Genomic DNA, 10,139 nt, shown 5'->3' on the forward strand with positions numbered 1-10,139 from the left:
GGAGGTAAGATCCTAGCTATGATGAGGTTGTGCACGCAAGATTTACGAGTTCAGGCCCTTCTCGGAGGAAGTAACAGCCTTCCGTCTCGGTGCCCGGAGGCGGTCGACTGGATTATGCGTGAAGTTACAGGGGGTGCGAACCCTTGTGCCAGTGGAGGGGGTGGCTTATATAGAGTGCACCAGGACCCCAGCTAGCCCACGTTACAAGGGGTTCAATTTACATAAAGGTGAGATGTTACTGGTAACGCCAGCAATAAAGTCATATAAATGATCATTAAGACTACGGAGTGAACGCCTGAACGTTGCCATCCTGAGTGACTTTAGATCTTCCGTACTCCGAGTGGTTTCTAATATCGTCGAATGATTATATCCTGGTCGAATGGAAGTGGGTTATCCGAGTGGAACTGTTGGTCGAGTGGGTTGCACTCTGTGGTGATTCCAGTCGGTAGATGTTGTTGTTGTCCTTTGAATGTCTTTGACTGTAGGGCAGTGTCCTTGGGAAGGGTGTCTAGGTTAGGCCTATTACCCTACCCTAGGTACATGTCATCGTTACCTAAGGACAAGGTCACCTTCCTCAAAACACCGGGCATGAACCCTACAGCTGTGATAGCGACGCGGGGCTTGCTACTAGTGTGCAGCACGCGTAGCAGCCCGGAGACGGTTCTCCTCGAGTAGCACAGCGTCATCACGCCGGTGCTGATCTTGCGCTACTTCATCGTAGGAAAGCACTCGAGGGGACCCGTAAATGAGTTCCGTGGGGATAACTGCTTTTGCCCCGTAGACCAGGGAGAAGGGAGTCTGCCCAGTAGATCGGTTAGGTGTCATTCTCAGGGACCAGAGAACTACCGGAAGCTCCTCGATCCACCGCCTGTCATGCTTCTGCAGCATATCGAATGTCCTTGTCTTGAGTCCACGAAGCACTTCAGTGTTCACCCTCTCAGCTTGTCCATTGCTCCGGGGGTGTGCCACAGAAGCGAATGAGATCTTGCATCTGAGGGCATGAACATATTGCATAAAGGCGTGGCTCGTGAACTGGGTGCCGTTGTCCGTGATGATCCTTGCCGGAACTCCAAAACGACACACCAATTCTTTCAAGAACTTGATAGCTGACTGAGCAGTCACCTTTCTCACGGCAGTCACTTCTGGCCACTTTATAAACTTGTCGATGGCAACGAACAAGAATTCAAAGCCCTCGATTGCTCGGGGGAAGGGGCCGAAGATATCGAGCCCCCATACCGGAAATGGCCATGATAGAGGGATTGTCTGAAGGGCTTGGGCAGGCAGGTGTGTTCTCTTGGAATGGAAATGGCAGGCTTCACATGTCGTGACGAGCTCAACTGCATCTTGGAGGGCTGTGAGCCAATAGAATCCTTGCTGGTATGCTTTCCCAACTAATGCCCTTGATCTAATGTGTGAGCCGCACATTCCTCTGTGAATCTCAGCCAGCAGTTCCTTTCCATCCTCCCGGTAGACACACTTCAATTTCACACCGTTGGGCCTCCTTCTGTACAGAATGTCATCGACAAACTGATACATACTGGCCCTTCGGGCTACATTCTCAGCTTCATCTTGGTCGCCAGGAAGTTCTCCGGTTTGGAGGAAGCGGATGATGTGCCTTGCCCAAGTTGGAGCCTGGGGCTCGGCAACGAGGACTAGCGGCACCTCCTCTCCTGCGGGAGCACTAGCCTCGTTCGCAGGGTCCAGAGGCCCGGCTGGTGGGGGTGGTCCAGCAGGCTGTGAAGAGTTGTTTCTAGCAGGGTCTCTGCCGAGGGCGGATGGCTCGACCGGGAGAGGCTTACCGTAGTCCAAATTTCTCCTTTTCCGGGCCATTGTGGCTGGTGATATGGAGGGCTGAGAGATATGGAGAACAAAAGTTCCTGGTTCCACAGGAAGATTCTGCGCAGCACACTTTGACAGGTGATCAGCTATGCTGTTTTCCGCACGAGGTACGTCAAGGAAATATGCCCTAGAGGCAATAATAAAGTATTATATATTTCCTTATATCATAATAAATGTTTATTATTCATGCTAGAATTGTATTAACCGGAAACATAATACATGTGTGAATACATAGACAAACAGAGTGTCACTAGTATGCCTCTACTTGACTAGCTCGTTAATCAAAGATGGTTATGTTTCCTAAGCCATAGACATGAGTTGTCATTTGATTAACGGGATCACCTCATTAGGGGAATGACGTGATTGACATGACCCATTCCGTTAGCTTAGCACCCGATCGTTTAGTATGTTGCTATTGCTTTCTTCATGACTTATACATGTTCCTATGACTACGAGATTATGCAACTCCCGTTTACCGGAGGAACACTTTGTGTGCTACCAAACGTCACAATGTAACTGGGTGATTATAAAGGTGCTCTATAGGTGTCTCCAATGGTACTTGTTTGGTTGGCGTATTCCGAGATTAGGATTGGTCACTCCGATTGTCGGAGAGGTATCTCTGGGCCCACTCGGTAATGCACATCACTATAAGCCTTGCAAGCATTGTAACTAATGAGTTAGTTGCGAGATGATGTATTACGGAACGATTAAAGAGACTTGCCGGTAACGAGATTGAACTAGGTATCGAGATACCGACGATCGAATCTCGGGCAAGTAACATACCAATGACAAAGGGAACAACGTATGTTGTTATGCGGTCTGACCGATAAAGATCTTCGTAGAATATGTGGGAGCCAATATGGGCATCCAGGTCCCGCTATTGGTTATTGACCGGAGAGGTGTCTCAGTCATGTCTACATAGTTCTTGAACCCAAAGGGTCCGCACGCTTAAAGTTACGATGACAGTTATATTATGAGTTTATATGTTTTGATGTACCGAAGGTTGTTCGGAGTCCCGGATGTGATCACGGACATGACGAGGAGTCTCGAAATGGTCGAGACATAAAGATCGATATATTGGACGACTATATTCGGACACCGGAAGTGTTCCGGAGAAGTTTCGGATTAAACCGGAGTGCTGGAGGGTTACCGGAACCCCCCGGGGAAGTATTGGGCCTTGAGGGGAGAGAGAGGGCAGCAGCCAGGAGGTGGGGCACCCCCTCCCAAGGGGAGTCCTAGTTGGACTAGGAGAGGGGGGCGCAGCCCCCTTTCCCTCTCCCTCTCCCTCTCTTTCCTTCCCCCTTCTTTTCCTAGTAGGACTAGGAAAGGGGTGTCCTACTCCTACTAGGAGGAGGACTCCCCCTCTCTCCTTGGCGCGCCTAGGCCAGCCGGCCTCCCCCTTGCTCCTTTATATATGGGGGCAGGGGGGCACCTCAAGACACACTTGATATACGATATTTTAGCCGTGTGCGGTGCCCCCCTCCACCATATTACACCTCGATAATACCGTTGCGGAGCTTAGGCGAAGCCCTGTGTCGGTGGAACATCATCATCGTCACCACGCTGTCGTGCTGACGAAACTCTCCCTCAACACTCGGCTGGATCGGAGTTCGAGGGACGTCATCGAGATGAACGTGTGTAGAACTTGGAGGTGCCGTACGTTCGGTACTTGATTGGTCGGATTGTGAAGACGTACGACTACATCAACCGCGTTGTGATAACGCTTCCGCTGTCGGTCTACGAGGGTACGTAGACAACACTCTCGCCTCTCGTTGCTATGCATCACCATGATCTTGCGTGTGCGTAGTTATTTTTTTGAAATTACTACGTTCCCCAACAATACGTGCTTTGTTTGCAACCCATCGAAGTGCTCCTCCAATCTCCTCACCTCCTCGACGTATGCTTCCATCAATGGGTTTTGATAATCCTTGTTGACTTGTCTCACCACAAGTTGTGAATCTCCTCAGATGATCAACTTCTTAATTCCCAATTCTGTTGCAATCCTGAGCCCGGCAAGGAGCCCTTCATACTCAGTTGTATTGTTGGTGGCTTCTTCCCGGGCAAAGTGCATTTTGACGACGTACTTTAAGTGCTCCCCGGAGTGGGTAACAAGAAGCATGCCAGCCCCTGCACCTTGTAGGGAGAAAGCACTATCAAAATACATACTCCATTCTTGGGGTGATTCCTTGCCGGGGAGACCTGTTTTTGTCACTTCCTCATCAGGGGTTGAAGTCCATTCTGCAATAAACTCTGCCAGTGCCCTGCTCTGAATAGTTGATGTGCTCTCAAACTCCAAACCAAAGCTGGATAACTCCAAAGCCCACTCCACTATTCTACCGGTGTCCTCGGGGTTTCGGAGTATCCTTTGCAACGGAAAACGAGTGATAACCATAATCTCATGGGCTTGGAAGTAGTGGTGCAGTTTCCTTGAGGCCATGACGAGGCCAAAGATCAACTTTTGCACGCCAGAATACCTCGATCTAGCCCCTTGTAACAAGGAGATGACGAAGTATACTAGGCGCTACACCACTTTCTTCCTTTCCGCGTCCTTGGGGTTGCTCTCGTTGCCATGCTCACTACTGTTCTAATCCTTTTCTTACTCTGCCATGATCTGGGCACTTTCTGCCTCATCCACCTCTCGCTGTGCTACCAAGGCTGCACTGACCATTTGGTTGGTTGCCGCCAAGTAAAGAAATAACGACTCTTGGGGTTTGGGTGCAACCAAGGTAGGCACAGACGATAGGTAGGCCTTCAATTCTTGCAGAGCTGCGTCTACTTCCGGGGTCCACTTCATGGCCCTGCTTTCTTCAAAATTTTGAAGAACGGCAGGGCACGCTCGGCAGACTTGGAAATGAATCTGCTTAGCGCGGCAATGCATCCTGTTAGGTGCCTTACATCCTTAACTGTCCTTGGTGCTTGGATCTACTCAATGGCCTTGATCTTGTCGGGGTTGGCTTTAATCCCCCGAATCCAAGTAGCTTGCCGGAGGGAACACCGAATACACACTTCTCCGGATTAAGCTTCAAGTTAATCTTGCGCAGATTAGCAAATGTCTCTTCCAAATCCTGAATAAGGGTGGTTTTATCCTTGGTTTTGACCACGATGTCATCCATATAGGCTTCTATATTTCTGTGTAACTGTGGCTCAAAACCAATCTGGACTGCTCTGGCAAAAGTGGACCCAACACTCTTTAATTCGAAAGGCATATGGACAATGCAGTACGTACCACATGGAGTGATGAACGATGTCTTCTCCTCATCTTCTTTGGACATGCAGATCTGGTAATATCCGGAGTATGCATCCAGAAAGGAGAGAAAATCACAACCTGAAGTGGAATCCGCAGTGTGGACGATGCGCGGCAAGGGAAACGGGTCCTTCGGGCAAGCCTTGTTGAGATCTATGAAATCAATGCAAAGCCTCCATTACCCATTCCCCTTCTGGACCACCACTGGGTTTGCCAACCACGTAGGGTGTAGTACTCCTCTAACCAAACCAGCTGCCTCTAGTTTCTTGATATCCTCGGCAATGAACTGCTGCCGCTCCAAGGCCTACTTCCGGACTTTCTGCTTGACGGGTCGGGCATGTGGGCAGACAGCAAGGTGGTGCTCGATTACCTCCCTGGGAACACCGGGGATATCAGATGGTTGCAAGGCAAACACATCAATATTCGCCCGCAGGAAGGCAACGAGCGCACTTTCTTATTTGTCATCAAGGGTGGCGCTGATAGTGAAAGTACCATCAACGCCAGCCAGCCCTGCCGGGACCTTCTTCACTTGGGGTGTAGCAACCTTGGATCTCTTGCTGTTGGAAAACTCCGGCACGTCGTCAACAGGTGTCGTGCACTCGGAGGGGGCACGCTTCCCGGACTCCTTGCCGGAGGCCCTACAATCCCTCTTCTTTCCTTTGCTTTCCTTGGCGGGAGATGCTGCTGCCGCAGTCTCTGCCACGACTGCATCCCGGTACATCTTGTCCACGCAGATAATTGCATCCTTCTCATCTGATGGATAGTGATGACTCCCAGTGGCCCAGGCATCTTTAAAGTGTTATAAGCATAGTGAGATGCTGCCATGAACTTAGCCAGGGCCGGGCGTCCCAGAATCCCATTGTACGGTAGGGGGAGATCAACCACATCAAACACAATCTTCTCAGTCCGATAGTTTAGTTCTCCCCCAAACGTCACCGGCAACGTAATCTTCCCCTTGGGATGGCTCCTGCCGGGATTGACTCCTTGAAACGTGCCGGTAACCTCTAGCTCTTCTTCTCCTATCTGAAGCTAGTTGATGACTGCTGGGGAAATCAGATTCAACCTGGCCCCGCCGTCTGCTAACATCTTTGTGACCTTGAGGTTGCAAATTGTTGGGGAGACCAACAATGGCAAACAACCTACCGCTGTGGTGCGGCCAGGGTGATCACTTGAGTGGCTTCCGGGCCTCTGGCGCTGGTTCCACAGCATTGACCTCTCATGCCCATCGCTTGAGTTGGCGATGAGAGGTGTGCAAAGTGCACCTCCATCAATGCGTAGGGCGTCAGTGGCCTTTTGAAATTCCTGCTCACTGGTTTCCTCTTCATTCCCTTCATCACTCACATCATCACAGATTTCCTTCTCTTGGCCCCTGGCGGGTTTTCCTTCGTTCCGAAAGGGTTTGCCGGGGCGATTTGCTTCACTGCCTCGGCCCGTACCGCCAGCAGCGTTCTGACTTTTCTTCTTATCACGCTTATCATACTCTGCCCTTTGTTTCTTGATGAGCTGCTCAACCTGATAACACTCCTGACGGTCGTGGCCCTTGGTCCGGTCGTTCTTGCAGTATGGCCCATCACCTTTCCCAACTTTTTTTGCGGGAGTGGTTTTCCGACAGGCAGCGCACGCGGCAGCTTCCTTGTCGGGGACCTCAACCTTGGCCTTCTTGCCGGTACTAGGTGTGCCCGATCCTTCCACGGTCATTACTGCCTTATCCCTTGGCTTCTTATTGTGCTTCTTGCCCTTTCTCTGACTGGTTGATTCATCCTCATCATCTGAATCAACATTGATGCAATCCTCCTCTCCGGGCAACTTCCTTCCTTCCTCCATCCGAGCACACTTATCCACCAGTGTGTATAGCTCCTTCATAGTCTTGGGCAACCGCACATTCATCTTAGAATGAATGCGACGGTTGCGCACATTGGACTGGAAGGCTGCTATAACGGCTGCCGGATGGATATTTGGAATATTTCTATGAACTTTACTGAATCTCTGTAAATACTTATGGAGGGTTTCTCCTTCCTTCTGCTGGAGAAGCTCTAGGTCGCTGGGCCTGCCGGGCTCTTGGTGGCCACCGGTGAAGGCACCGATGAACTCGTGGCACAGATCTGCCCATGATGAAATGGAGTCCTCCGGCAGGTGCATCAGCCAAGACCTCACATTGGACTTGAGGGCCAAACGGAAGTAGTTGGCGAACACCTTCTCGTCTCTTCCCCCAGCAGCCTGAACAGCGATGGTGTAGATGCTCAGGAACTCTGCCGGGTTCAGCCTCCCGTCGTACTTTTCAGGTATCTCTGGCTCGAACGTGCGAACGGACGGCCAACGGACTTGCCATAGCTCCCGTGTAAAGGCAGGGCAGCCGACCTCGAAGGGCGGGCACTCGCCAACACCGAGCGCAGGCTCGTCGACATTGAGGCCGCCGCACCCGTCGGTCTAGCGGAGGTCGTCGGGGCACCGATCCATGACGACGCACGCGTCTCCCCGCCGCCTATCCTCCGGGGCTCGACTTTGGCCTGGATGTGCTCGAGGGCCAGAAGAGGCCATCTAGACGTCGTTGGGGTCTTGATTCTGCTACGCCCATGTCGGCTGCCGTGGTGGGGACTGCACCATGGGGACGGCCCCCTCCATTCGGCCAGCAGTGCGGGCAGTTGCTGTTGCTTGGTGAGGTTGTGGCGGGTCAGCTCATCGCGAGCCCCCAGCCTCAGCGAAACCGAGTAGGCTCTGGATGGTGGCACGCCATTCATCCATCTGCTCGGCTGCCGGCGGAAACCTCAGTAGTAGCTGAGCTCGCGCCATAGCCTCCGTGGCTGTGCTTGGCATAGATGTTGATGACGTCGACCGCACCGTCGCCTAGCTCCTGATGGTGCCAGCGGCGGTGACCACGATAGTGTCGCATCCACGCAGCTGTGGGACGACCACACTGGCAGCGGGGTCGAGCGGCGATGGTGCTCGAGGGTCAGCGGCTCCGTCGAGCACAGCGGTCTAGTTGGCTCGTCCGGGAGGAGGCACATGCGCCGTGACCGCCGCCGTAGCAGGGGTGGCCGGAGGACGATGGCTCACCCCGGACCAAGCGCCGTTGCCGTGGATGTGCCCGCCGGTGGGAGGAGGGGGTGCTAGCGGAGTGACCCTCTCGTCCGCACCTTGTGGAGCATGACCGTTGAGACGCTGCTGACGATGTTCTCCTCCAACATCTCCAGCCCCCGTGTCAGCCGCGGGGGGAGCGTTGATGGCGCCACCTACTCCAGTCACGCCCCCAGCAGTGTTCACGTCCTCGCTGGCCTCCGCACCCTCCGAGACACTAGAGGCCGCGAGCGGCGGAGCCTTAGAGGTGGATGGATGGGCCGAAGCACCAGACTTCTTCTTCTTAGGCGCCATGGTTGATGGCGTCGTCGAAGATGAGGTTGGCGATGAAGATGACGCGCTGCGCACGCTTTTAGGTTCACGCAAGCGATCCCCCTACCTGGCGCGCCAAAGATGTCGCGGGATATCCACGACCACCTATGGGACCGGGTGGTCCCTTGCTGGTCTGGCGGGGGGACGTCGCCTTGCACAAAGAGTAGTTCAGCGCACGGCAGCACGGCAGAGATCACACAAGCAATTTACCCAGGTTTGGGCCGCCGCGAGGCATAAGACCCTACTCCTGCTTTGGTGGATTGATTGTGGAATAAGTGTGGTGATGCGTAGTACACTTTCCCGGCATGGTTCGCCTCGGGGCCATAGCAACTACGCGCGTATGGTGGCCTGGGTTCATCAACTTCCTAACCCCTCCCACGAGTGCCATGGGCCTCCTTTTACAGATTAAGGGGTCACCACAGTGGCAAAGTGGTCATTATACACTGATATGATAGCAAATAGTGCTATCATACCTAACTTTGCGGGCTAACAAGGTGCATTAAATGCGCCGCTTAGTGTGACATCACTGCTTGCCCAGCAAGGCCTGCCGGGCTATCTTGCCAGCTCCGCGCCTGTTCCCTTGACACGTCGCAGCACGGGTGTCATCTGTGGGTTTCTTTTGTAGGAAATGGCTGCCATGTGGCGAATGGCTGCCACTTAATCACCTTGTGGCTGGACACCGGACTGATTGACGACGTGAGTCATGTTTGAGTGGTTGGCGGGGTGGTTCAACCCCCGTGAGCCCCGGCAGGCTCTGACGGGGAGTCTTGGTTGCTTTCTTCTGGTGGTGGCCTCGCCCCTTGCCGGGCTTGCCTGCCCGGGAAGGGAGGCCCTTCTCTTGCCGATATCTTGCTCCTCTGGGTTGATCTTGGTCCCTCTGAGCTGCATGTTGGTTCTTTAAATCTCTTGGTTCTTCAATCCCTGACTTAAGCTGGCGCTTCAATCTTGATCTTGTGCCTGTGCACAGTTGGGCAACAGACCCAGGGTTTGTTGCACTGACAGTCTCCTAGCCTCGACGAGGAGGAGAACCGCCTGGTGAATCCATGGCAGCAACGACGAACTGTCTTGGTCTCTTCGGGGGGGGACTGGTGAGGAGGAGATAAGAGCGTAACCGCAGGGCCCTTCGTTAAGGAAGTTATGAAGGCACACATAGTGGTATTGCGATGGTGTTGTTATTATATACTACATGACCTAGTACTGTAGCAGTAGTACTTGCTCTATATACTATCTACTGTACTTCTATAGTGCACCAGTTTTGAACTCTTGAATCTCAAGGCCAAGGAGTTACAGTTGCAAGTGGAGGGTGCTACTGTTATCTAGAACCATCGTTGTACTATCAATGCAGGGAAAGTACACCTACGTACTCTCCCTGTTGTGCTCAAGCGCATAGCTGGCTTACTCAGTCGCTCCTCTCACGCACACTGTAGCGGCCTGTTTATCAGCGACGGTTACTGTGAGGGCAGAACATTTGAGTTCTTTGATATAGCTAAACTAGGCTTTTCGCTCTCATTTGTGGAGGTGTAAAGGATCTTGTCAAACTTTGTTTGTTGGTCCTTCCTTCTTTATTAATGAGATGAGGCAAAGCTTTTGCCTCTGTTTCGAAACAATACAAAATTGTGTCAAGAGGATTTTTTATAGAGTTTAGAGCCGATAATGGAGTGATGTCCGT

The sequence above is a fragment of the Triticum aestivum genome, chromosome 3D, assembly GCF_018294505.1.
Source record: "Triticum aestivum cultivar Chinese Spring chromosome 3D, IWGSC CS RefSeq v2.1, whole genome shotgun sequence".
Lineage (NCBI taxonomy): Eukaryota > Viridiplantae > Streptophyta > Magnoliopsida > Poales > Poaceae > Triticum > Triticum aestivum.